We start from the raw sequence: 24,129 nt of genomic DNA, 5'->3' as shown, positions 1-24,129 counted from the left end.
GGGTTATCAGGGGCCATGGCGGGGTGGTGGGGTGTGGGTCTCCCCCTGGCCGGGGTCTGCTCGGCCTTGACTGGCCTTTGTGGGATAATCCACGTGACTCATCGTTGAGTCATAGCTGTGGGACCTCAGCCGTCTGCAGGCCCCACTCTCCTTTGCTTTCTCCCTGCCCCATTCAGGGAGGCAATTGGCACAGAAGTTAGAGGCATGGGCCTGGCGATGGCTTGGATGCGAAGTCCTGCTCCTCCATTTCCTATGCGGGCAGAAACTTTGTTTTCACACCTGAAAAGAATGGGGGTTAAAATAATTTAACTCCTCAGGTGGTGGTGAAAATCAAATGACTCAGAACTTAACGCAGTGCCTGGAACTTGGTGAGTCTTCAATAAATGACATTTATTGTGTCCTGCTGGAGTGTGGGGCCCTGTCTGTCCTTCCACTGGGCTCTCGGTCCCTCCAGGCTCCACCAGGATAGGTGACACTTAGCCCTTCTGGTCTCGTCTCCCCCATATAATCTGCATGTTACGAGGGATGGACAGGACAGGGCCGCATCGTAACCTACTCACAGAGAGGCCCCACCTGGGAAACTCCCTCTGGTCCCGGGGAGAGAAGGTGAGGGCAGAGCTCCTCGTTACTCCTCATCGTGAGTTCTTCCAAAAAATACATTAAAAAAAAATACCTCCAACAGGCTCTAAATCTCAATGCCAAGGACTGATCTTTGTTTGTCCGCATTTCGCTTGGTGCAGAGCACCGGGGATGAACCACCCATGTGGGTACCTCTGACAGAGTGTGGGGGGCTCACAGGTACAGAGACATGCAGGGGGCACCCTTTGTTCACATTTCCAAATGTTAGCTAGCCTCTGCCTGGGTGTCTGGGGTCCAAGAGGAGGTGCCTGGTGCAGAGTGGACGTTGCCAGTAGAATTCACCCCGGCATCTTGACCCCCACTGAAGTACTGAAGCTGAGATGGCTGCATTAGACGTCTCCATGTGGGACCAGAGCAGCTCAGTCAGCATCTCCAGTAGCATGGGCTGAGGAGAATGGCACTGCGTGTTTACCAAGTGCCCTTTGCAAAGGTCAGGGCTCAGCAGAAAAGGCTGAGGGTGACCCAGGAGTAAAATCATCTCCAACTCTGCTTTCTTCGGGGGACACATGACATGTTCTAAGGTAGCCGCACGGGTAGGCTAATAATGTTCTGGAAGAGAATTTGAAGCTGGAAAGTATGTATTGAAGAGCAATGTCGTCCTGCCACCTTGTGGTAATATCCTGCTGTGAATTCTTTTTGTTCCTGTGGCCTGTGGCTAGCGACTGTCAGGGAGCATTGAATTTTCCTGAGGATCCTACACAGTGTTGTATTAAGAACCATTACACTCTCTATGAAAAATAGATTATCGAAAGGTAAAATACATCATTAAAGTCAACCTTGAGATGTCTGATACTTAAAATAGTCATTCAACAAACAGTCGTCTTCCTGAATGCAAGGAGCAGTGCTAAGTTCTGGGGGGAAGACACATAGTCTCTGTCCTCAATGAACTTAAAACATGCCAAAAATTGAGATTTTTCATAAATATCTATACTACAAGAAAAACATGTATATGTCACATGAGGCGCTCTGGATAAGCGGGATAAAAGTAGATAACAGCGTGGGAAGCTGGGAAAGGTCTAATGATGGAGGTGGCATTTGAGCCTAGGGAGTCACCAAATACAGAAGGAGTGGGGACAGAATCCCAGAGAGCAGTTTCCAGGCTCTCGGCCTCACGTCGAAAGGTGCTGGCTCGGGTAGTAGATGGCCATCAGCTGTGGCTGGTTGGCCATCAGCTGTAACCAGTTAGCCGTTGGCCACTGACATAACTGCCGTGGCTGAGTTAGCAAGGGGTTGGTTGGTGGGTTGGCAGAGAAGCAGATGGCGGGATCGTGAGGCTCCTGCTTCCTGTGTCTCCAGCTCAGCCGCCAGCAAGAATATAGTGGTATGACTCCCCTATCTATGGCTCCGTGGGTGTTCCGTTTTGGCCTCACCATATCTTGTGTTCTTGTGCAGGGAGTGGGACTAGAGACCCTGCATGACAGAAGGGACATAAGAGGATCTGTTTGGTAGAAAGGTCACTGGATTATAAGTGGAGAGCAGTGATCTGCAAACTTTTTTTGACCATGCACCACTAAAAATTGCACAAAGTGAGCATGCATTTCACCAAAAGCATTTTATTTATAAATTATAAGCATTTCTACATATTGCATGTCCATTATAAGGCATATGTTAAAAGGGACAGTCTAAAATAATAAAGAGAGAAGCCCTAGTATTTGCTTCGCATTGGATTGTCAGCCCTCCCCCTGCCACGCTGAACGTCACAGGTATAGACAAGCACGGGCAGGAAGATGGAGAAAACAGAACCAGACCATGTGGAGGCATTAGGACCGTGCAGACAAGGGGTAGTGTGGACCTAAGTAAGTGGAGACAGGGATTGTGAGAAAAGTACACGTTTTAGAGACAGAATTAGAGAATGGCCCGGAGTTTAGGCAGAAAGAACAGTTGAGTGTAACTGAGTTGTTTGCTAGGAAGATGGTGAATCATTTACTGAAAGAGACAACACAGAAGAAAAGGCAGGTTTAAGGAGACGATAATGAGCTTGTTTTATATATGTTGTGCACCAGTGATATCGGTCCAGCTTTCACAGGAATCTGGAAATTTCTGAAAGCCAGAGTGGAGTAGTGTCATCTGACTCAGAGAAGATGGCCAGGTGTGGGAGGTATGAGGTTCCCCAGCGAAAGCGTTATAGAGTGAAAAGAAAACACAGCCAAGGACAGACGCCCAAGGACGTCAATTCCAAGGGGTGATTGTGCGTAGGTTCCCTGGGAAACAGACTCTGAGACAGAGTTGCAAGCAGGTATTGTGTTGGGGGGTGTCTTGGGGTCAACACCTGTAAGGCATGAGGAAGCAGGATTGGGTTCAGGGAGAAGACGCACAGTGATGTAGTTTCAACAGGTCACAGCTGATCCTATGGGAGCCCTGAATCCATGATGGCCCTCTGAGAGGTGAGCAGTGGCAAGCTAGACTGGTTCCAACCGGCTCCTGGGAGTGACAGCATGCATTTCCTTCCAGCATCTCATTCAGTGATGTCAGCTTGATCTTGAAACTGGCCACGGTGGGAGATTGGAATCTCTCAATGTTACAAACCAGGACTGTTTTTCCCAGAGCTGGTTATTAAATACTTACCAGGATACACACCTACGTCCTAATGAGGTAAAGGGGATGGAGCCTTTGTATCTTTGGAGGCTTTGTATCTTTGCAGTGACTAATCATTGGCTGTGCGCTGCCCCCAGAGAAGGGCTGTTATCTCGGGTGGGACAGCTCCCTTCAGGTGAGGGTCACACTGGAAAACAACAGAGCTGTGAGCCCTCAGCAGATATATTCTCGGTATCTGGGAAAACCAGTGCCTTGAACGTGAAGGGGGAATACGGACAGTGTACCATCACCTTTTGTTCAACTGCTTCATACAGTGTGTCCACCTCATCTGGAAAGAGCTCAAGGGTCCAGGTTAGACTCTTTCCTGGGGAAACCTGCGCGAGTGAGGATGGTCTCCCTCGTTGCAGGTGGTCCTGAGGCTGCATGCTCTTCATCGTCTCCCTCCTTTTCTGTCCATTCTAGACTCCCCACCCCCTCAGCCAGCACCTCCGCTGGTCTAGGCAGCTTACCTGGTAGGACGACCCAGCCGCTCATCTCCAGGGGTGGAAACTGGTCATCATGCCCGTCTCAGGCTGTTGCCACAGTTGCATGATGCCTAGTTACCATCAGAATTAGGCAGAGGAAGACCAAGAGACACCTTCATGGTGCACCAGTGTGCAAATGTAGTCTTCCATTGCCCCGTGTGGAAGGCAGACCCTCCCAATGATCGGGGTCAATCGGCCCTGCTGGTGTGATGAGTCCTTTCCTTGCCAGTTCACCTCTTGGCCAAGGAGACCTGGTGGGCACCTGGTGAAAGCATTCCTTCTCTGGGAGCAAGGGCCTCTCACCTCACAGATCCAGGATCCTTCTGGGGTCCATTCATCCACTTGGACCGTGTGTGTTCCGACTGCAGTTTTCTTCAGGCTGCAAGAAAACGACTCTGGCTTTGTCTTTGGTGGGGGTTGAACCATTAGCCCATGGTTTGGCCTCAGAACAGGGACACAGCTGTGCTTCTTTTAAAGGATGCCCCTAACTGCTGTCTGTGATGAGTGGAGCTCCTCCTCTCTCGTTAACAAGAAGAGGAACAGGAAGAAATGTGATTCCTTCTGTTCCAACAGGTCTGGTAAGGAGTCAGGCCATCTCCACAACGAACGTCGTGCACTGGTCAACACTAGGGATGGGGCTTTTCTGCCTGTCTATTGTATAATATTTCCCTTTCCATTAGTAAGTAAAGCATATTCTCTTAAGTAAACTATGTCACAAGTAACATGGCATTTTCATCATGGACCTTCATCGTATCCCTCCCTCCTGCCCCCACCACCCTGTTTTAGAGTTTCTAGCCCTGATTTTGAGATAAGTCCAGGTGTCTCCATCTCAGGAGTATATAGAATTCTCAAAATGAAATTAATTTTAATTCACTTAAAGTTCCACACCACACAATTATTAAGGGTGGAGAAGAGGAGAGAGAGGAGATGAAGATTATTTGAACGATCAATAGAAAGATGTCACCACCAAAATATTAAGAATGATAACAATAGCCTGAGTCTTACTCTTTAATTGCTCAGGGGTGTTATTTTTGCCTCTCCACCTAAGTTGTGGATCCTTTGATGCTTCTGACTTTCTGTGGTGTTTCCCGCAGCTGAGGAAAGGTAGAGGGCTGGTGATAGTAAATGCTGGATTGAATCACTCGATTCTTGACAAAGAAAAGTTCACTGGATTGACTTGATTTTCAGCTTCATAATGAAGAAGCCATAACAGATTATTCTACTGTATGGCCCAACCCTTCATGTTAGGCCATTTTGCCAAAAGCCTAATCTAAAAGCTCCTCCGAGTACTTATCCCGCTTTTCTCACTCTGTGCTCAGGATAAATAGAAACTACTCCCTCACTGGAATATTACTTATTCATTCATTCATTTACCACCTGCTTTATTGGATTCTTCTCATGTGCACAGCGTTGTATTAGCCACGTGGAGGAGACAGTGGTGAATGTGTTCCTGGCTTAAAGGGGCTATGACTCCAACTGGTACAACACAGTTCAACCTTGCTTTCTCCAGAATAGGTATGTTTTCCATTCTGTGTGTGCCTGATCTTTATCATTATTACATAAAACCGGTTTCTGAGACATAATTCACACACCATACAACTTTCTTATTTAAAGTGTACAACGATTTTTTAAAGTATATTCACAGATCTGTGCAACCATAACCACAGTCAATTTTAGAACATTTTTATCACCTCAGAAAGAAACCCCATACCCTTGAGCTACCCTCCCTCTGGGCCCCACGTGATTCCCCATTAGTCTGTGTTCTCTATAGATTTCCCTTTTCTGGACATTTCGCATAGATGGAATTGTACAATAATTTTGTATAATTTTGTGTCTGGCTTCTTTCACTCGCATGATGCTTTCAAGGATCCTCCATGTTGTAGCCCGTATCAGTATGTCGCTGGTTTTTAGGGCCTAATGATATCTCATTGTATGGCTATACCACCTTTTCTTTAGCCATTTGTTAGTTGATGGACATTTGGGTTATTTCTACCATTTGGCTATTATGAGTAATGCGGCTATAAACATGAGTTTTTATGTGGACATCTGTTTTCATTTCTCTTGGGTATATACCTAGGAGGGAAATTGCTGGGTCATATGGTAATCATTTGAGAAACTGCCAGATTGTTTTCCAAAGTGGCTGCACCATTTTACATGCCCACCAGGAAGTGTACGAGGGTTCCAGTGTCTCCACACCCTCGTTGACACTCGCTATTATCTCACTTTTTTATTTTAGCCAGGCTAGTGAGTTTGAAGTGGCATCTCGTGGTTTTGACTTGCATTTCCCTAATGATTAATGACCTCAAGCATCTTTTCGTATCCTCTTTCGCCTTTTGTGTATCTTCCTTGGAGAAATGTCTAATCAGATCTTTTGCCCGTCTCTAATTGGGTTATTTGTCTTTTCATAATTAAGTTGTAAGAAGGAGCCTGGTCTTTTCGGGGAGCTAATATTGAAAGCAGCATATCCCAGTCTGGGCTCACATGGTCCTTAGGGGTTTCATGTAGGTATCATGCTATTTTTAAACATTTCCAAAAAGTGTACATATACCAGTCATGAGTTCTCACAGAATAATCAGATTCCTGTCCTTCCTTCAAGAATTATAACAACCCAGAGTGGTCACATAAGTAATGTCGTGCTCATCTAGACTGATGACAGAAAGTTTTCCAGGGGGAGTTTGAAGGTCCCCACGCAGCGGACAGCGCCACATCTCAGGTTCCATAGCTCCTGAACCGGACAAAAGCACACACTCAGCCTCAGCTAAGAATATAAAGTGATACACCAAGTCTTAGCAGCAAGTATGATCACTTATTCAGTCAACAAGCAGTTGACATTTTGTTGGTGTCAAACTATGAGAACAAGTTGCAAGGCAAATGGTTGACTTCATTTCTCTCTTCTGTAAATGCACACTTTCTTATTTGAAAAGAGACCACTTGTATTATCATTTCTCTTTAGCATTCTTCAAACTAAAGGTAATCCACTCCATTTTCTCTTACCTGGTTATCATTCATCCTGCTCGCTCCAGGGTCTTTTTTTTTTTTTTAGCAAATCTACAACTTGCATCAAGTATGTGCTTATAATTTGGACACATGGCTCTATATAGACCCTCACCAGTGGGGCAGCAGAAGGCTAGGATTATCAAAGCGTCCCTATGTCTTATTGATATACTCTAGTATCCCACTTATACTCCAACCCCCACCCTTCTCCAAATCATGGACATTACAGAATTTTAAAGCTGTGCTAAGTGCTGTTCTCTCTGGATTTTTTTCCTAGTATACATGTGCCTTACCTACCCTTGTCTCTTGACTACAGCTGGTTTTCTCTCCCCTGCTACATGCTGTGCTCCTTCTGTGAAGCCTTCTCTAGATCCACTGAGCAGAGTTAGTCATTTCTGGCCTTGAACTTCAAGTACACTTTCTGGAGTCCTTACTTAAGCTGCTTGGTTAATTTGTTTGCTTATCTACCCATCTGTTCCACAAACACTTGGCAGGTGCCTACTATATACTATATGCAGGCACAGTGCTGGGAGAGGCGGTGCCATGTGAGCACAGTAGGCAAAATTCCCACCCTCATGGAACTGATGGTCCAGTGGGGGTGACAAATCATAAATAAACAAGTGTGTCTAGAGTGTGAAATGCTATGGAGGGAAAAAGAAAAGAGTGCGGAGATAGAGATTCAGATGTAGAGCGAGCAGCTCCTTAGCTCCGTTGTAGCCAGCCTCACCAAACTTGAGACGGCGCCAGTATCCTCTGCTGGGAGGGAAAGAATGCTCCTGGCAGAAGACTGTAGACACAGAAAGCTTGAGTCAGGAAAGACCTTGGCGGGTGTGCTGGTCACAAAGGAGACCAGTAGGACAAAAGCTGAGTAAGGGGAAGCGTGGAACCGGGAGGACAAACAGGTTCTCGGTCCTGGAAGCCAAAGGCCAGAGTCTGGATAATTGACAAGTGCAATGGGAAACAATTCTACTGTTTTAGCGGGAGATGGCCATGACCTGGGAAACGGCATACATCTCTCCATCTGCTACCTTGGGTGCACAGAAATGTGACTTCTCTAACATTGAACTCAACCGAACTGACAAGTTGCCATTTCTTCTGATGGAGATCTTTGTCTTGCCACAATTCAGTTGCCTCCAGTTTCCAGTCTCTTTCAGGAAACTGCTCAGTTAAATGGGGGTTCTCTCCACTCTCCCCCTTCTCTTTTCTCTCTCCAGATGATGTCTGGGCCTGGGGGAGGCTCCGGCACAGTCCTGCTGTGGGGGACGGGCGTTGTAGTCCTTAGGTATCTTGTTCTCACAGGCCTCCAGGCAGGTACACCCTCCCACAGGCCACTCGCATTGGGCTGACTTGGGTGGTCTTTGTCCCAACCAGGAGAGCCACTTTGGGACCCCCGGGCCTCTAACTACTTTAGCCATTTCCTTGCTGCCCCACCTTCCGTGAAGCTTCTCCCCAGCCCACCTGCCAAGCACCCCATCATCACCACCCAACCACTCAGACCCCTGCCCTGTGGGCGTGGAAACTCCCTTGGGTTTGCTGCCTGGGGGGCTCTGTCCTGAGGGCCAGTCATTCCTCAATTTGCCTGGAATTTCCATCACACTTTCTGCGCTGTCCCACTCCAGCAGTCAGCTCAGAGGGAGGGTGCTGGACCCCTTTCCAGGGGCCCCCAGCGGCTAATCTATTAACGACTTTCAATTCTGTTTCTCACCTGTAGGTGGAGCTCTGCCTTTGGGGTGGGAAAGGCTGCTGTGTGTTTCTGTGTTTCCCAGTCTGATGGCAGTTACCCCAGTCCTGGGAAGTGTAACAGGCTCGGTATATTCCACGGGGCGGGGGTGCGAGAGTGGGGAGGGATAAAACTGGTTCCATCTAAGCCTGTCTTGGTCAAAGGCGACTTCCCTTCATGCCGCCCAGCCCCCACCCTCTGCGTGCTCACCCCACAAGCACCTCTGTCCTCCATTCCAGGGGACTTTGGGGTGTCCTGGGCCCTCACACAACGGAATGGGGAGTCTTGAGCCACAGGTGTGATTTAACTAAAACCAGGTAATTGGTGAGCTACAGGGTGGCGATCGTCAACAAAGGGCAGCGGGAAGTTGGTCTCTCCACCGCTTTCAGACTCCAGGCTGCCTGAGGCCCACTCTTGGCTTTCTCCCAGAGGACCCACCCCTTCCTCTCTTCCCTCAGCTCCTGGCCTATTTATCTCAGCTCTGGGATCTACAAACTAGCTCTAAATCTGCATCTGAATCTTGCATCTGGCCCTGAGGCCAGCGACTCCTGGGCCTGGCAGCCAAGTATTTGCAAACTCTGTTCCTGGTGTGAAATGAGTGACTCAAGCGGGGGCGGGGGCCCGTAGGAAAGAGAGGCCCTGAGTTACCAGTGAAGGACTTTCAGGTGGGGGTGGGGTTGGAGAGCTGAGAGGGAAATTTCACTGGCAAGGGCTTTGAAATCTGATTCTGGAGCCTCTAAACATTCTAAACCTTCCCAGTAGCTCCCGCGTAGCAGCAGAGATGGGGAAAGGCAAGTCTGGAGACTAGATCTGATGGTGGCTTTGTGTGTGTGTGTAGAAAGCTCTGGAGACGGGAGAGAACACAACTGGGATGATTTGTTTTGCGTTTGTGTGGACCCCACTATATTGTGTGCGCCTCTAAGTCAGGGACCTTTTTTTCTATATTTCAAGCCCCTTGGAGACTAGTTCCACATGTTTGTGGAATTCATAAATGCTATTTCAGTCCATTAACCTTTTTCAGCCTTTCAGGGTCATCTTGATTATATTCTTGTTCTGCCAAAGACTAGCCACTCCACATAAATTTTGATTAACGGCAACAACTAGCCAAAGAAAGCAGATGTCTTTTGTAAACACTCCCAGGATCTACTTTATCTCCTGAATAGTCCTATGCTGAGGGAATGCCTGTAGGAAGGGACCTGTTTGTAAGTGATTAGACAGTTAAGGAAGCTGCATAATTAAAGAGGAATGTGCATTTGCTGTTCCCTCTTGAAAGGTGTCTGGTTTCTCTCTTCAGCCTAAAGCTGGCAAGTTCCAGCATTCGTTCTGGAAAATCGGAGCCCGATTAGCCTTGGCAGAGCCCACGCAAGCTGTCTTCCTCGTGTACCAAAAAGGAAAGATTTGCTGGAGGGGTGCCAAGGTCAATGGAGACACGTCCCTGGTGCTTCTGTGCCTCCTGCTGAGATTTCCTGTCTCTTTGGTGGCAAAGCTGCCCCCCCTTCTCTAACCATCCCACCATCTGCATCGAGTCTGCGGAACAGGAAAACGTGAGGCAATAATCCACATATAATTAGCCCAGCCCACCCAGCATTTCCTAATGTCTGCAGCCACGGCCTGATAGCAAACTCTTGGGAAACAGAAAACCATTGTAAGAATGCTCAATGGAGCTATTCCACAAACTCGAGAATAGAACTGCTTGAAGCAAAGCACAGTGTTCAAGGTGGAAACTCAAGTGCAGAGCAAAGAGACAGAACAGCTGCTTTGCAGGGACCGTCTTCTGAAATGGCAGCCTGTAACTGGGGGCATTTTTCTTAACCTAAAAGGACGAATTCTTCCATGAGAGTGTCTGTGGGCCTGGAGCAGGGAAGACATTGCTTGTCTTGCAACTGTAATTGTGAACAGGAAACCCGCCAAGACTTATTTAAACAGACCCATCAGAAAAATGTATTCTCAAGTCAAAGGGCATCCTCCCCACTGCTCGCAGGGCTTTATAACAACATAATGGAGACTGTGCGGTGACTTATGGGTGAGTGTGGGCCAGGGGATGCCTCACAGTGCACTTGGAAAGTAAGTGCAGAAGCATCTAGGTCTGGGGCTCCTAAACGTGTTGGTCTCAGGATTCTTTTGCATTCTCAGGAATTATTGAGGCCCCAAAGTGGGTTTTTTTGTTTGTTTTTCTTCCCGTTCTTCCGCCTCTCTCCCCACCACCCCCACTCAGGTTCAAGCCTCCCACTCCGGTTCAGGCTGTTGTTTCTCAGTCTAGTTGTGCAGGACACAGCTCCCTGGCCCATGCTGGTATTATGAGCCTTGCGCTTCCCACCCCGCACCCTGGCTGAGGCAGTCCGTCGCCATTCGTAGGTCTGACTCTCACGGTAGCCCAGCTCATGGCAGCTCAAGGCAGCTCATGGCAGCCCATGGCAGCCCATGGCAGCCCATGGCAGCCCATGGCAGCCCATGGCAGCCCATGGCAGCCCATGGCAGCCCATGGCAGCCCATGGCAGCCCATGGCAGCCCATGGCAGCCCAGCTCCAGGGAGAGCTGTTGTTCACAATCTTAGCTGTAGAGGGCGCAGCTCACTGGCCCATGTGGGAATCGAATTGGCAACCTCCCGTTAGGAGCACGGCTCTCCAACCACTTGAGCCACTGTGCCGGCCCTGTTATTTTTTATTATTATATTTTTTAATGTGGGTTATATCTACTGATGTTTCCCATGTTTAAAATTAAAACTAAGAAAAATTTAAAACACAGGAATATGGAAACCCTCAACTCATTAGCTGACAGATGACAACTCAGCCTCTGGAAAAGACAGCTGTATATGTGCAAATGAGTGCAAACAGCAAAGCACATCTTATTATTACAAAAGTAGCTTTGACCTCACAGACATCTTGAAAGGGTCTCAGGTCTCCTCAGAGGTCCCCGGACCATACTTTGAGAACTGCTGACATAAAGAAATGTAAATGGCTCCTGGGTCCCTGCTGGATACCACTGAAGAACTGAATTCTGCACAGTGGAGCACTCAATTAGTGCTGTTTAGTTTAAAATCTATAGCTCAAAGAAAGGTTTGCAATACCATGTGGAAAAGAAGATGATTCCCATTTCATAGGGATTAAAGATATATCCCCCAGAGCAGCAAGATATCAGCAAAGTTGAATGTGATGTAAACACCTCTGTGCATTCAGTGGCCTATAGGAAAAGGCTCACACATCTAGATCCATGAGGAAAGGGTTCATTTGGAACATTGTAGGTACTTTATAAATTAGAATAGCTATTGATTATCTGTTTCTGGTATATTATACCTATGATATAGTTACAAACAATGCAAGCTATGAAATGTCATATTGTATTAATTTATTTCTTTGTTTCAAATTTCAAATCATCATGAAACTGGGTCATCATGGAAAGATAAAGGAAGAAATAGGAAAAAAAAATACTGCTAGTTATGCTAAACCTCCCCAGGGGGAGTGAAGAGTCAGAGGGAGGCAGAGAGAACGACAGTGTAAGTATGTATGTTAACTCGATAAGGTCCTCAGCACTTTTTGATTTTACTAAATAACCACAAATCCCTATTTATACCTTTTAGATACTAGATAATATTACTTATGAGGATTAGTAATATTTAGTATGTAATGATTTACTCAGGGGCAGAAGTTGGATAGTCAAAGGAAATCAATTTTTTTAAAACATTTTATTTATTTAAGTGTGTTTTTTCAGGACCCATCAGCTCCAAGTCACATAGTTGTTTCAATCTAGTTGTGGAGGGAGCAGCTCACAGTGGGCCATGTGGGGATCGAACCTGCAACCTTGTTGTTAAGAGCACCGTGCTCTAACCAACTGAGCAGACTGGCCACCCCCTGAAGAAGACTGATTTTTGACTCCAGTCCCACTCCCCTCAAACTCCAGTTTCTGCATTGCTATTATATTTTTCCAGAAAAGAAAGAAAGGAAGGATAGAAGGGAGGAGGAAAAGCAGCAGAGAGGGAGAGAGAGAAAGGGAAACTATAAGAACCTTCATGGCAACACTTTGACAGGCTAATAACTACTGTTGGTTTGTTTCCATCAAGATTTTTTCTTAGGTAGGTTGGGAATCTCAGGCTAAAAGAAGTCATAGTTTACTTTGTTGTTGTTGTTGTTAATTATTGAAGAGAGATGAAGGATTTTTATTTTCAATGGAATATGATGTATACAGTCAACGGGATTGAGACCCAGTGATGAATGGGGTGAGGGGTTTTTAATGATTATTTAAGTATTATATTACCAATATTCATGTTGGTAGAGCTTTATAATTTACATGTCATGGTCACATGATCCCATTTGGATTTCATAACTACCCTTTGAATAAAGTTTTCACTTAGGATGCCTTTAGCTGAAATAACAGATGACACAATTCAGAGTTAATACAGAGAAGTTAGAAATTTTTTTTAGCTCACATGAAAAGAAGTCTAGAAAAAGGCTTCTCTCTGCCATTCACATTGTCAAATTGTTCCTAAGGCTGGTAGGATAGCCGCTAGTGGTAACTGGGCCTATAGGATTTCTTGTCCATGCCTGGGGTAAAGAGAGGCTAGATTTGTGTGGTAGCATTTTCTTAAGAACACGGTTGCTGGTCTCCCAGAAGCCTCCAGTATCCTCTCATCATGTCTTATTGGCACAGAATAGCTTACGCATGCCCATTTCTGAACTAATATGGCCCAGGGGATAGACATCTTGGATTGGTTTAGACTAATCAGATAGGATGTAATAGATAGTATTGAGCACGCAAGCATAATGTCCTCTTACCTGCATCCATTTTCTACATCAGAAGTGGCAGACTATAGCCCTTGGACCAAATCTGACTGACTGCCTGTTTTTATAAATAAAGTTTTATTGAAACACAGCCACGCTTATTTGCTTACGTATATTTACAACTGCTTTCATGCTAAAATAGTAGAGTTGAAGAGTTGTGACAGAGTCTGTGTGGTCCACAAAGCCTGAAATATTTCCTCTCTGGCCCTTAATAGAAAGTTGTTTGACCCTTGTTCTAGATGAAGGAAGTGTGGTTAAGTTAAATGGTCTATCCAAAGTCGAAGAGTGAAGAAGAGGCAGAGACTAGATTCTAACTCAGGTGCCCAAAGCTCTCTGCTACCAGCTCCAGGGGGAGAATTTCCTGGAATGAGCTTGCCTTTTTTGTGATGTGTGCCAATGCAGCCTTTTATACACAATGACAGTGACATAGGCCTGCTGATGTAATACATCTATAATGACTAATTCAGTTCTAAGGAACAATACGTTCATGTGCTATTACAAATAAGGAATAAGCTGGGGCATGATAAAGCTGATGGGAATATTTACAATTCATCATAAGTTTGGTCGACATTTTAAAAGACACAAATTATCAACTGAAATAAGATTAAAAATTTTCACTAACCATTGAGATAAAATTAGAGATTTTTAAGAAAATAAGCTCAAATATATGACATGTTGATTCATGTTACTTTGATGAGTTTTATTCACAGAAAGTAAGTTTTAAAAATGAAGGGAAAATGGGGCGGCCGGTTAGCGCAATTGGATAGGTGCTCTTAATAGCAAGGTTGCCGGTTTGATTCCCCACATGGGCCACTGTGAGCTGTGCCCTCCACAACTAGATTGAAACAACTACTTGACTTGGAGGTGATGGGTCTTGGAAAAACAGATTTAAAATAAATAAAGGTTAAAAAAAAATGAAGGGAAAAACTAGTGAAAGGAATAAATATAGTATTCACAAAAAAGACACACATGTGACATTTGTTTTTCCTTTATTACGCCTTCAATACCCCCTCCCCACTGTCCCCTCTGACTTTCTGTAGTAGCCAGTCTTAGAGATGGTTCCTAGTCACACTCACCTTCTGGCATTTGTGCTTTTGTGTAGTTCCCTCCCTCATTATATAAGGGTTGGTCTGTATATAAGGGTTGGTCAATAAAACATAGCCAGCATGATGGTGTGCCACTCTGAAGCTCTGACACAGAAGGCATCACAGCTCTCCCTTGCTTTCCTGAATTGCTGGCGCTGGGGGAAGTCCAGTCACCATGCTGTGAGGATACCCAAGCAGCCCTGCAGAGAAGACCCCATGGAGACGCACTGAGACCTCGCACCACCAGCCACACCAACTTGCTGACCACGTGAGTGAGGACCTTGAAAGCAGATCCAGCTCCAGTCAAACCTTCAGGTGATGGCTTACCTCCACCTGCAGCCTACGAGAGGACTCCTTGCTGATCTACAGAAAGTGTAAGAGATCGTAAACCCATGTTGCTACTTTAAGTCATAAGGTTTGGGGGTAATTTGTTAAGCTGCAATAGATAACTAATACTCATTTTTCCATATTAGGTCAAAAGAGCAGAGGTAGAATAGGCAGGCAGGTCAGAGTGAAGGGTTAGCAATAAACGAAGGACAAAGAAGGAGGCAAATAAGTAATCAAATGAAATGAAAAGAAGGGGGGAAAAAAGGAAGATATGTCCAGTCTTCAGAGTACTACAAGTTCATTATTCTGATAACTATAATAATAAGTAGCATTTATTGAGCACTTACTCTGTGTCAGGCACTGGTGGTGGTATCTGTAAGCACAGTTTCTTTAAGGGACCGTGGGTTGTGATTTTGTGGTCTAAAAAATATGCACCTTAGAATAAGGGAAAAGGGAGGGAATAGTAGATATGAGGGATAAAACAGCTGGACAACAGAGAACATTGAAAATAGGCTACACACAAAAAAATATTTAGATGGAACTTTAAAAACTTGGCGAGATAAGGGGAAAATGTTGAAAATACCTATGTGTGTATTATAAATGTTTAAAAAACCTGTTCTTTTCCCTATTTTATTTAGTTTTCACACTCATCCAGTAAATATCTGTTATAGGTGCTGATCTGTCACAGTTCTAGACACCAGGAGTCAGCACTGAGCAAAATACTCAGAGCTTTTGTTCTAGGCGCATTTTCTCTTTTTCAGTGGATCACCTCACCAAATACCCGGTCATCCTACCAGAAACCCGCGAGCCACCCTAATTCCTGTCACCTTCAACTTCCACAACGTGCCCCAGGATTCTGAGTACTTCTTGCCAGCCTCTGTTCCCACTGCTCTTCCACTTGAACTTTCATCACCCTCATCTGGTCCTTTGGTTTCCTGGTACCTCTGTAACAAAGTACCACAAACTGGGTATCTTGGAGCAACGAAATTTTTCATTGCACAGTTCTGGAAACCAGAAGTCTGAGAGCAAGGTGTGGCAGGGCTGTGCTCCCGCTGACGCCTCAAGAGGATCTGTTCCCGGCCTCTCTTTCGTTTCTGGTAAGTTCCTTGGCTTATGGCAGCACCACCCCAGTCTTCACATGCCCATCTCCCTGTGCATGTCTGCCTCTTCACGTGATGTTATTTTTATAAGGTGTTAAAAAAGCGATGACAGGCCCAAAATGGAGTCACTTATGCAAAGCCGCACGTCACTGAACTGAGACTTAATAACTAACTTAATTGCAGTTTCAGCCTCTCCCAGGAGTGGGATCTTAAACCAGTCAGTCTGGAATTACCTGGTCGGCGCTAATGAGGTCATCTGCCTGATAGACCCCTGAGTCCCTAAAGAAAGGTGACCTTGCCACAGCCCGTCCGCTGTTCACTGGGGTGACTTCCTTGTCCTGCTCCCGTTTGCCTCTAAAAAATCTTTCATTTTGTACAGCTTCTCGGAGCTTCTTTTCTGTCTCCTAGATGGGATGCTGCCCGATTCATGAGTTGTTGAATAAAACCAATAAGAGCTTTCAAAAAAAATTTTTTTTTTATTTTACTGGGGAAGGGAAACAGGAATTTTTGTTGGGGAACAGTGTGTACCTCCAGGACTTTTTTCCAAGTCAAGTTTCAATCTTAGTTGTGGAGGGCGCAGCTCAGCTCCAGGTCCAGTTGCTGTTGCAAGTTGCAGGGGGCACAGCCCACCATCCCCTGCAGGAGTCGAAACTGGCAACCTTGTGGTTGAGAGGACGCATTCCAACCAACTGAGCCATCCAGGAGGCAGCTCAGCTCAAGGTGCCGTGTTCAATCTTAATTGCAGGGGGCGCTGCCCACCATCCCTTGCGGGAGTTGAGGAATCAAACTGGCAACCTTGTGGTTGAGAGCCCACTGCCCCATGTGGGAATCGAACCGGCAGCCTTCGGAGTTAGGAGCATGGAGCTCTAACCGCCTGAGCCACTGGGCAGCCCCCGAGCTTTCAAATTTGTTCAGTTGAATTCTAGTTTTAAAAAGGACACTGTCATGTTGGATTAGGGGCCCACCCTAGTCAGAATGACCTCATTTTAACTAATTACATCAGCAACAACACTATTTACAAATAAGGTCACATTCTGAGGTCCTGGCGGTTGGGACATTCATCTCTTTTGTTTTTTTGGGGGAGGGGACACAATTTAGTCCATAACACCTGGTTTATGTTACAGTCTTTCCACCGGCCTCCCTGCTTCAGCTAATCAATCCCTGTCACCGGGTGGTCAGTGTGTCTGCCTAAAATAAAAATTGCATCATGTGGCCACTCAGCAAAAAATCTTCCCAAGTTTGTCTTCCGGTTACCAAAGCACAAAGTTTCTCAAAACCTGCCTGCACCTCACTCTCTAGCCCCGCCCCCACCACACCTTCATTCTCACCTGTATTCTGGCTACATCAACTCAAACCATCTCCTTTGGGAATCCCTCCGGTTTCCCCTGACTGACTTAGAGGAAATTCTCTGTCTCCTTTAGCTCCCTGTAGGTAATTACGAGTACTTACCTACTTGTCACACTCAGTACTAGTTTACTTGTCTCTCTTCTTAAATCTGCAAGTCGCTTGAAGCAGGGCCTGTGCCTTTTTTGTACCCTTAGTGCCAGGTATAGTATCATCTAAAAAATAAGTACTCAATATGTGTTTGTTGAATTAGCCTTACTGTCTTCTCTTGGAATTATGGTTTTGTAGAGAGTGAGGAGAGAAGAGAAAGACGGTGGGCCAGGGAGTCACCTCATTCCTGTCACAGGTTTGTGATAGAACTCATGGGTGTAGAGTCCTGCTAACAGAGATCTAATGGTCTCTAGTTATTAATGAGCTCTTTGACTCTCCTTGTAGAGTTAGATCATTACAGACTAAGGAAACTGAGGCACCTGTCTCAAACCAGGTAATCATTTATTTAAAAGGACACTGTCGGGCGGCCGGGTAGCTCAGTTGGTTAGAGCGCGGTGCTGATAACACCAAGGTTGCCGGTTCGATCCCCTCATGGGCCACTGTGAGCTCTGTCCTCCCTGAAAAAAAAAAGGACACTGTCTACTTTTTCATCTTCTCAGTCACATGAAGTTGTCCTGCTTCCTAGCAGAACTCAAATCATGGATGTCTCTGATTAATCTGAGGACTTCGCTTTGCAACCACCAACGTAAAAGTGATATTCTTGCTGGAACTACCCAAACACAGCTGCCACCATTCACTTTCATAAGTGTTTCTCATAACTGAGCTCCACTCAACCCTCAAGTGGAACTTCACAAGAACTTTCTTTTCCTTCTTGGCCCCTGGGATTCCCCTTGGTCCTCTTTTTTCATCTCTGCTCCTTTTTTGGCTTGTTTTCTCTTCCCCATAAATTCATTCCTCCCCAAGTGTGGCAAACTGCATTTTCCAAAGATGACCATACCTGGATTCCCCCCCCCCCCCCCATTTCACATTCTCTTCTTATGATGTGACTGATGCTCTCCCATTGAGAGCTGGGGTCTAAGATTCCTCCCCTTGAATCTGGGCAGTGGCTGGTGACTGCCCTGATAAATAGTGTGTGCCCAAACCAGTGTCACGTGACTTCCAAGCATAGTCTACCTCTCTCCCTCATCTCTCTCTCTTCCTCTGCTTTACTTGGAACCCAGATACCATGTTTGATGGAGCTCAGGCTATATGTGGAGGCTACACTCAGGCATTCCAGCTGACGTCTCAGCTGATAGCCGGCACCAACCATCAGACGTGGGAGTGAAAAAGCATTCAGATGATTCCAGCTCTGAACCTTTGAATCTTCCAGCCGAGGGCCAGAAGTCATGGAGCTGAAAAGAGCCATCCCTACTGGGCCCTGTCTGAACTTCTGACCCACAGAAACTTGTAAGAATTAATAAATGATGATTGTTATTTTAAGTCACTAAATTTGAGGGTAATTTATTACATTCTCATAGATTGCTAGTACACCAAGAATCTCTTTTCTCTTTTGTTCTCTTTCCCGGGGCAATTTTTTTTTTGGGGGGGGGAGGGGAACAGGACTTTATTGGGGAACAGTGTGTACTTCCAGGCCTTTTTTCCCAAGTCAAGTTGTTGTCCTTTCAGTCTTAGTTGTGGAGGGCGCAGCTCAGCTCCAGGTCCAGTTGCCGTTTTTCTAGTTGCAGGGGGCACAGCCCACCATCCCTTGCGGGAGTCGAACCAGCAACCTTGTGGTTAAGAGGACGCATTCCAACCAACTGAGCCATCCGGGAGCTCAGCAGCAGCTCAGCTCAAGGTGCTGTGTTCAATTTTAGTTGCAAGGGGCACTGCCCACCATCCCTTGCGGGACTTGAGGAGTTGAACCGGCAACCTTGTGGTTGAGAGGATGTGCTCCAACCAACTGAGGCATTCGGGAGGCAGCTCAGCTCAAGGTGCCGTGTTCAATCTTAGTTGCAGGGGGCAGAACCCACCATCCCTTGTGGGACTTGAGGAGTTGAACCGGCAACCTTGTGGTTGAGAGCCCACTGACCTATGTGGGAATCGAACCGGCAGCCTTCAGCGTTAGGAGCATGGAGCCCTAACCGCCTGAGCCACTGGGTCGGCCCTTTCCCGGGGCAATTTCATTTACTTTGCTGATGTCCTGCTCCCATCACCAACTCTCCTGTCTGCCAGTGTCTCCCCCATAATTACTTCCAGTTCTGACTTACTGTCTGTGTTCAGTGTTGTAATACCAGTTGCCTGCTGGGAACCTCCTCCTGGGTATTTCTCCGACTTGCTATTGCACAGAAAGACACTTAGCATCTTTCTCCTTAAATTCATTTCTCTTCTTCTGTTTCCCTCTTTCTGTTCTTGGCAGCACCAATATTCCCATGTAGAAATTTTAATTATCACTAATGCCTTCTGTCCTATCTAACCAGTTGCTAAATGTTATATTGGGTCACTTGGTATGCTTTTGGCTGCAAATAACACAAAAGCCACTAAACATGGCGTAGCAATGTGAATCCAATCAGAAGATAGAAACAGGGCAAGTTTAACATAAAGAATTATTAAAAATGACAAAAGAACCAACTTTAAGAAATAAGGAAACTCTATAGGGTACCCTAGGGCTGAAGGAGAGGACCCAAGGAAAAACAAGCTTGGAAGGGGTACAGATCTCATTGGAGAAGGTACAATTCAGCTCACTGGATGGCAGAGCAGTTCTCTGGAGTGGCCAGGCAGGAGCTGGTCTGTAGGTGCAGTAGGTCACCCTCTGGCACGCAGGTGGTGAGCAGGTGAGCAGCAGCCAGTGTGAATGTGCTGGGCACAGCACGAGAACCCCTTCTCCTGCAATGTCCCTCCAGAGCGTGTTCTATGCAGAAAACTTAACATCCTGCTCACTTTAAAGGAAACTACTTACTAAAAAGAATTCCTTTATCACAGTGCACATATTGAAGGGTATATTTGGATCTGAGTGGCAATATATTATAGACTAACACACATGGCTTACGCAAATTTATTTGCTGTGTCACAAAGCATATGACCAGATACTGGCCAGTTCTAGGGTTTTGGTGAAGTCCTCACAATGGCATTGAAGAGCCTGACGTTTTCCATGTTTCTCCCACAGGGTTGGCTGGCTCTTCCCTCAGAGTTCCAAGGGACTACCAGCTACTGGGCCTTATGCAGACAGTACTACATTCACACACAAAAGGAGTGCGGCGGGGGCGGGGGGTGGTGGCGGGTTTCCTCCTTTGCATTGCTTTTTATTAGGGAGGAGAGCAGTTTGCAAAACGTCCCAGGAGACTTCCCATCAATTTCCATTGTCAAGATTGGGTCATATGCCCTCCCTCTGGTTGTAAGAATGGCTGGGATGCAAGACTCTCACACCTTTAGCTTCTTTATTGGGAGGTGGGCTTTGCCTGCAGGAAGCGAGCCAGTCATGCCTGCCTCATACCTCTATCCCTGCCCCCTCCATTCCTGTTCCCGCTGCTCTTAGGGGCTCACGGGGCCTGAGTACCACTCTGGGCCAGGTGTTACCAGTTCTTGGGGAAAGCCAAAAGGCTTTCTGCTCTCTCTTTTGTCACTTTAATTCTGATACTTTTTTTGAATCCACTTCCTGTCCATCCTGCAACCAGATGGATAACTGACTATCTCTCTCTCTCTCAGGCTGCAAATCTCTAAATGAGGAGGAAGGTTATGCGTTAAAATTATGGGCTTTCTTACCAGGTCATACAGCTCCCATTGAGGTTCTGTCTCTTACTAATTGCATGACCTTGGCAAAGTATTTAATTTCTTTATGCCTGAATTTCTCATCTCTTAAATGAGGATAACAAAAGTACCTGTCTCATAGGTATGCTAGGAGGAGTAACTGATATAATACAGGATGGTTTTTGACAGATAGTGAGTCTTCAATAAGTATTCTTTTGTCAGCTATTATTGTTCCTCACTTTATATCCAATTAAATCTAAATTTCTTAAGTGACCATTTAAGATCCTGTAGGAGCTGACCCCAGTAAAATTGTTCCAAACCTATATTAAAATGGACTAGCGTCCCTGTTAAGCCATGAACTACTTGAAGGAAGGATTATATTTTATAAGGCCAGGATTTAGCACAATCTTTGGCCAAAGTAGTTTCTTTCTATTCCCAAATGGTTTTCACTCAAGCAAGAAGGCCTGTTCATCACACAGCTTCTGTCTGCTTCTCCCTGTGCCTTGCTTTTGCTGTCTGCAATGGCCTTTTTCTATATCACCCCCACCCGCATCCTTCTAGGCTCAACTCAAAAGTAGTCTCTTCCATGATGAGGTCTCTTTCCCAACTCTCGTTTGAAAAATGTCAAACCTCCAGAAAAGTTGAAAGAATAGTAGTACAAGAGCATTGACACAATTTTTCCCTATGTTTAGCACTTGTTAATATTTCTGACATCTGCTTTCTGTCTGCACACATATCCTTTTCTTTTCTGGACTATTTGAAAGTTGCCAATATCATGACACTTTACATTCCGCACATACCACCCAAGAAGAAGAACTTTCTCCTCCATAACCACAACCTTGTTATTTCACCCAAGAAATTTAACATTGATTTGACAATACTATTTACTATACAGTTTCCCCCCCACCTGGGCAAACAGACTGTTATTCACTGTAGGAATTAAGAAATGTATTCCCCAAATGGCAACGTGCCTTGAGGGTCTTTAGTACAATTATGTTCTCCCCTGGGTGTCCAGAAAAGTTTCTGGAATTTTGTTGCATCCTCCTGCCTGACAGCTTTCCGAGCACCATCAGTTTGACAGCTGGTGGTTTGTGTTCCAAAGGGGTACCCCGTAGCTTTGCCTGCAGCTACTACTGCTCCAGATACCGAGCAGAGACATCCACAGCTTGTCACCTGAACCTGTGTTTCCAAAACCAGGCCAAGTGACAGGTGCAAGAAGATTGAGTCTTCACAGTAGTGCAGCGGTTGGAGCGCCTGGACGCCACGTCTGGATCTGTCCTATTAGTGGAGAGGTGTGCTCGTATTCTAGGGCTGTCATAACAAAGTACCGCTTGGTTAAAACAGAAATGTATTGTCTCACAGTTCTAGAAATCCAAAATCAAGGTGTCAGGAGGTCCATCCTCTCGCTGAAGGCTCTAGAGGAATATTCATCCCTTTCTCCTAGAAACTGGTGGTGCTGGCAACCCTTGGTTCCTCGGCTTGCAGACGCTACGCCTCCATTCTCATATGGCTGTCTTCTCTTATCTGTGTCTGTGTCTCTACTCTACTTCTTATAAGGTCACCAGTCATATTGGATTGAGCCCACCATACTCTAGTATGGTCTAATGTTAACTAATTACATCTGTGACAACTGTATTTTCAAATAAGGTCACATTCTGAAGTAATGGGGATTAGGACTTCAATATAGTTTTTTAGGGGACATAATTCAACCCACAACAAGGGGTTTGGTCTAACGTCTCTGAGTCTCCATTTTCTTGAAGGTTTGCTGCAAAACTTAAATGAAATATGGGAGTGTTATGCCCTATACCATTTGACTTTAGAGTTTCTCACATATAATTTTTATCCAAGTTTTTCCAGTTATCCCCAAGTGTCCCTTATACCTTCCTCTTGAGGAAGGCTTTTCTTGGGCCCGGACTCCAGTCAAGGGTCATGCATTGCATTTTGTTGTCTTGTCTCTACTCTCCTTTAATTCAGGACAGTGTTACCCAAACCTTCACGTGTGTTAGAATCTCTTGGAGAGCTTCTGAAAACTCTTTTCTGGGGCCCATCTCCCAAGGCTTTGAGTCGACAGGTCGGAGTGGAGCACATGAGCTGGCATTTCTAACACGCCGACAGGCGATGTCAGAGCTGCTCGCTTAAGCACAACACTTCTGCAAACCACTGGTCTCAAAAAGAGGTTGGCAAACTTTTTCTGTAGAGGGCCAGATGGTGAAATATTGTATGTGCTTTGCGGGCTCTGTTGAAACTCCTCAATTCTGCCATTGTAGGCAAAAGCAGCCACAAAGACAATAGACCAGCATGCCAAAAAAATGTATACAAGTGGACACTGGTCAGCGTTGCTCAAGCAGTGGCTCGCCGTAATCAGAAGTGTCTGGACGCTGATGGTAACCACTTTGAGCACCTCTTGTAATTGCAGAAGTCAAATGTGACTTGTATTCATCTTTTGTTATCGGTATATATTGAGTATTACAATTTTAATACCGTTTTCCTTTCTTAAAATGTGTATACATTTTTTTGGCACCCTCTGTATAAACAAATGGGTGTGGGTTCCAAATGACACTTTATTTACAAAATAGCTGCCTGGCCAGAGTTGGCCCTCAGCCTGTTGTTTGCTAGCCTGATCTAGAACAGTACTGCTTTATTTTTTGGGGGCAGCGGGGAGGATATGTCTTTCAGAGCATCAACATTTTTGAATTGTCCAGTGCGGTTTTCTTGTAGAATGTTTCACAATCTGGATTTGATTGTTTCATTCTGATTACATTTAGGTTATATCTTGGCAAGAATACCACATATGTAAGTGATATTTTGTACTATAGAGAAAAATTGTGAAAGACTTTGAAATGGACCAAAAATATTATTGGGTAACTTCAATGGAAAGCTGGGCATTGTCTAGTGCACCCTCTGGGTTATCTGATATTATGAAGGGGTTTGTGCCTTTCACTGTCTTTGAGCTATTTTACAACTCTGTAATTTGTAGTGTACTAATGATATTGTCTATGATTCTTCCCTTTAGAAATGCAAATTGCGTCCATTAGGTATACAGCTGATTTTTGACCCACCATTATTGACTAATCTTCCATCTGTCAGGCAAATTAACTTTAGTGTTCCTGACTGCCTATGTACGCGTTGGATTCTCTCTGGTGTCTCTTTTGAACCAGTTGTAGCATGTTACTAGCTCTCACATTAGTCAATCAGTTAAATAATATCTTTGACACGTTCATTTTACATCTGCATCTGAGTCATGATTATACTGTCTTTTGAATATTATCCTTTAGCAGTATTTTTCATTCCATCACTTTAGAAGCAGAACATGTTAGTTTTTCCAAATATTGGTGATACTAATTGTAATTACTTGATTAAGGTGGTCTACCA

At 45.4% G+C, this 24,129-nt stretch overlaps 1 long non-coding RNA gene across 1 annotated transcript; it reads left to right on the top strand.

Moving 5' to 3' along the window:
* The first annotated feature begins 6,908 nt into the window (after window positions 1-6,908).
* On the top strand, window positions 6,909-18,497 carry LOC141571923 (uncharacterized). The gene is made up of 4 exons (XR_012496966.2): window positions 6,909-10,435; window positions 14,443-14,646; window positions 15,361-15,696; window positions 18,255-18,497. It is a non-coding gene; the product is annotated as an uncharacterized LOC141571923 (long non-coding RNA).
* The last annotated feature ends 5,632 nt before the right edge of the window (window positions 18,498-24,129 follow it).

Source organism: Rhinolophus sinicus, chromosome 2 (genome assembly GCF_057876585.1).
Source record: "Rhinolophus sinicus isolate RSI-liver-muscle chromosome 2, RSI-T2T, whole genome shotgun sequence".
NCBI lineage: Eukaryota > Metazoa > Chordata > Mammalia > Chiroptera > Rhinolophidae > Rhinolophus > Rhinolophus sinicus.
This window is presented reverse-complemented; position numbering and strand designations above follow the sequence as displayed.